The sequence below is a fragment of the Aegilops tauschii genome, chromosome 5, assembly GCF_002575655.3.
Source record: "Aegilops tauschii subsp. strangulata cultivar AL8/78 chromosome 5, Aet v6.0, whole genome shotgun sequence".
NCBI lineage: Eukaryota > Viridiplantae > Streptophyta > Magnoliopsida > Poales > Poaceae > Aegilops > Aegilops tauschii.
The window spans coordinates 210,112,924-210,116,742 of record NC_053039.3 but is presented as its reverse complement, the minus strand read 5'-3'; the positions used below and the strand labels follow the sequence as shown (position 1 = coordinate 210,116,742).

The 3,819-nt window shown below is 39.1% G+C and overlaps 1 non-coding gene across 1 annotated transcript; it reads left to right on the top strand.

The window, feature by feature from the left end:
- The first annotated feature begins 3,432 nt into the window (after positions 1-3,432).
- TRNAL-UAG (transfer RNA leucine (anticodon UAG)) lies at positions 3,433-3,512 on the top strand. The gene has a single exon. It is a non-coding gene; the product is annotated as a tRNA-Leu (tRNA).
- The last annotated feature ends 307 nt before the right edge of the window (positions 3,513-3,819 follow it).

Genomic DNA, 3,819 nt, shown 5'->3' with positions numbered 1-3,819 from the left:
ATCAATAATTCAAGTACCAGATACTTAAGATGTCCATAACCGGGGACACGACTAACCATGATTAGTTTGTACACTCCACAGAGGTTTGCGCACTTTTACCCACAAGACTCGATCTCCTCCGTTGGATTTCTCGCACTACATGATGTTTGAGAAACGGATGATCGAGACACAGTCTTTCCGAAGAGGTCCCCTTAACCGATAGATAGGCCGGTACACCTACAATCCACTACATCTGCTAGCCCATCATGGAAAGGATTCCCACAACTTACTCAACTATGCCAGAGCCCATAATGGCTTGTGGCTGCACACGGAAGTTTCTAGCATGAATAATCTTATGATATCTTTGAGCCTGGGTGGCATTCCATAGGATGATCACACGGGTACCCCGGGATCTCCTAGGACAACACTGATATAACCCCAGGTGCCCGGGCAAGCCACTGGTATATCCCCAGGGTGCCCCAACCATTCCACCCAGATGTGTATTAAAGTTGCCACCTCAAAGTTACCCTTAATTATTATATCTCTCGCAACTTTCATGAATCTCACATATCAATCCACGTCTACGAGCATGGCTAAGCAATATATGACACAATGAATATTCCCGGGGTGTTTCAAGGATCATAGGTTCCTACCTCATGAACTACATAGCAAAACCCAATTCCCAAGTCCTACTCATGCAAATATTTGAGGGGTGTACTAATGCATAAAAACTGGGTATGAAAAATATGATCAAAGTGTGAACTTGCCTTGTACTGTTGATGAAGATTCGTCACACTCATAAGTCATGATAGATCTACTCGTCACACTCTAATCAATCTATCGTAAGCAAGCAATTGCATACAAAAGCACTCAAGCATAAAATTCGAAGAAGAGATCTCGGAAAACTTCGAAAACAAGCAATTAACTCTTGCAACAGAAAACAATTTCTAACACTACCAAAATTGAGTGAATTTGGCATTATCATAAAGTTTGGTCAAGAGCTTCGATTTGGAAAAAGAATCAACTAAATCGGAGTTACGGAACTCAAGTAATGAACATAAGAAATTCAAATTGAAATCGGCTTGAACCAAATTTTAAAAATTTCAAAATTATGTTTAAGTTGGATTAGTGGATAGATGAGATCGCAATGAAGAGATTGACGTTGGTTTCATCTAATTCCGACTAATGAGCAAAAAGTAACGCTAGATTGAAGTCTAGGGGCTAAACTGAAAAAAATAAAACTATGGATAGGTCCCTGGCAGCAAACTAAAATAAAAAGAAAGACCTAACGAATGAACGTTCGCTACAGAACCTAAACTGACGAAAACCGTTCGCTAAAGAAGCTAATCTAATGAACGTTCACTAAATAATCTAAACTAAAATAATAAACCGGTTTTAAAAGAAAAACCTAAAGTTGAAAAAAACCAATCAGACCGGGGCGGTTTTGTACCGGTTCGGCAGCGGTTCAGGTCAACGACGGCGGCGGTTCCGGCATCGAGGCAAACCGCGGCGTCGGCGGCGAGCGGCTCCGGCGGGCGACTGCGAGCGGCGGCAGATCGGGCGGAGGCGGCGGTGAGTGCGGCGCGGCAGCGGTGTGCAGCGGCCGTGGCGAAGTGCAGCGCAGCAACGGCTTCGGGCGGCGGAGCTCGTCGGCGGCGGTGGTTGCGAGATGCGAAGGCGGGGGCGACTTGGGAGGAGAAACGGGTCGTGGCGCCGGTATTTAAGGGGGCCAGGGGGCGAACGGCGGCTTGGGCGAGGGGGCACCGAGGCCGTGGCAGCACCGGACTCCGGGAGGAGTCCCGGTCGGACACGGGGACGAAGGTGGCGGCGGCTTGGGCCGGCTGGGCTTCGGTCCAGTTCGGTCCGAGAAAGCCCCCTTTTTTTAAACAATTTTTTACAGACAATAAAAATATTATAAACCAAATAAAATAAAAATATACTACAGGCATATAATATATCATAATTTTCAGAAAAAGATTTTCTATAACATTAACATTTTTCTAGCGTCAAATAAATTCCGCAAAATTTTAAATAAAGCAAACAATGCTACTGTTACAATAAAACCCCATAAAAATAATTTTAAAAATACCCAAATGATTTCAAATTTATTTCTCTCCAATTTTCTACTGTAGGGAATCATTTTACCCTATTTTCCATATATTTTATTTTTGGAGAAAAATAATTTGGATAAAACCCAAATAACTCCAAATTGAGAATAATTTCAAAGGGACTTTCAAATTGATTCTTTTAAACCCCCAACTCATATTTCATATGATTTGAAGAAGTCATTTTATCTTCTCTCATGAAAATCATTGAGTTGCATGAAGTTTCTGAAGTTGAAATATTTCCTAATGAAATTCAAATATTTTCAAAAACCTTTTTCATTTAATTAAATGGAAGAAGTCGTATCATCTTCACTCTAGGGTTTTGTGATGAAAAGAATTTGAATTCATGGAGATAAAAAATGCAAGCTGAAAGTTTGGGAAAGTCCTTTTATTCCCTCTCATTTAGCTTTCAAAAAAAGTTTCAAATTTCACTCAATTTCACACAAGCAATCATACCACAATCAAACAAACAATCAAAACAATTTAGTTAATATAACATTCCAAAATTTAAAATTTTGGGATGTTACAAACCTACCACCCTTAAAATGAATCTCGTCCTCGACATTCGGAGAGGCTAGCAAGAAATAGGTTAGGTTCGGGGGTCTTCTCAAAATCCATCAATCGTCACAGGGGGTCTGGGCTGCTACCACCCTTAGAAACATGGTTTAAGTTCCATCAAAACTCATATATTCCATCCTTATGGTTGACAAGGTCAGTCTTATGAGATTCTAGGGAAAATTCCTACTCTGGGCTTTTCTGATAGTGGCACAACCTTTTTACTCAATTCTTCTGTCTTTTCATCTGGGTACGATTCTTTTGTGACTAGGTCTACTTAGCTGACAGGTCTGGCGCCAATACTAAACAACTAGCGATATCTCATGGTGGACATCAACTACAATAGGACTTACAACTTCCACCTATCTTCTCCAAAATCATAAGGTTAGTAAATCTTATTAATAAGAGCATAAAGACTTTCATTCTAGAAATTTTTAAAAAATCCAAAAAGCCTTTTCCATTTATCCATTTTAATTTCATCATTAAATAGAAACCCTTTTGGATTTTTTTCATTGTATTGAAAGAATTTTCAAAATGTAAACGAGAAATTAATTAGAAAAAATTAGTTCTACAATTGCAAGTTAGAAAAAAGAAATTCCAACTCTTTCAAGCAGTGTTTGTGTTTCTATTGGGCAAAGCAAGAGTTTATTGTAAAAAAATGGAAACGATACTACCAAACGAAGTCTATTTTAATGAAAACTCTAATGTTCCTAAATTTTATGGACTTTCCCAATATCGACGATTCCCAAGATAATAGCTATTATTCTTTTAAGTTACCTATTATTTGAAGTTAGCCGCCATGGTGAAATTGGTAGACACGCTGCTCTTAGAAAGCAGTGCTCAAGCATCTCGGTTCAAATCCGAGTGGCGGCATTCTTGAAAAAGAATACAATAGATTAGAAATCAATTCGAAATTTACAATTTTGTAATGGGACCTTCCCCTTATGCTATTTGCAACTTTAGAACATATACTAACTCATATCTCTTTCTCAACGATTTCAATTGTGATTACGATTCATTTTATAACCTTATTAGTTCGTGAACTTGGAGGATTACGTGATTCGTCAGAAAAAGGAATGATAGTTACTTTTTTCTCTATAACAGGATTCTTAGTTTCTCGTTGGATTAATATGGTGCCACCTCCAACCGTTTGTCGAAACGAGGTGTGTAATACGTCATT